A 206-nucleotide genomic window follows, 5' to 3' on the forward strand; every position below is an offset into this window, starting at 1 on the left:
ACCATATCTCATTTTTGAAATTGTATTACAGCATCCTCACCCATGCTTCCTCCCCCCTGGCTTCCCATCTCTATTTTCTTGTTCCGTTTTCTAGCATTCTCTCCTCATCCTATTTACACTTCCCTTGTTCACAAATGTTTTTGAACTGTAACTGTTGAACAAGGTCTCTGGCATTCATAACACGAAGTGAGAACTAAAATGAAAAT

Source organism: Penaeus monodon, chromosome 21, assembly GCF_015228065.2.
Source record: "Penaeus monodon isolate SGIC_2016 chromosome 21, NSTDA_Pmon_1, whole genome shotgun sequence".
Classification (NCBI taxonomy): Eukaryota; Metazoa; Arthropoda; class Malacostraca; order Decapoda; family Penaeidae; genus Penaeus; species Penaeus monodon.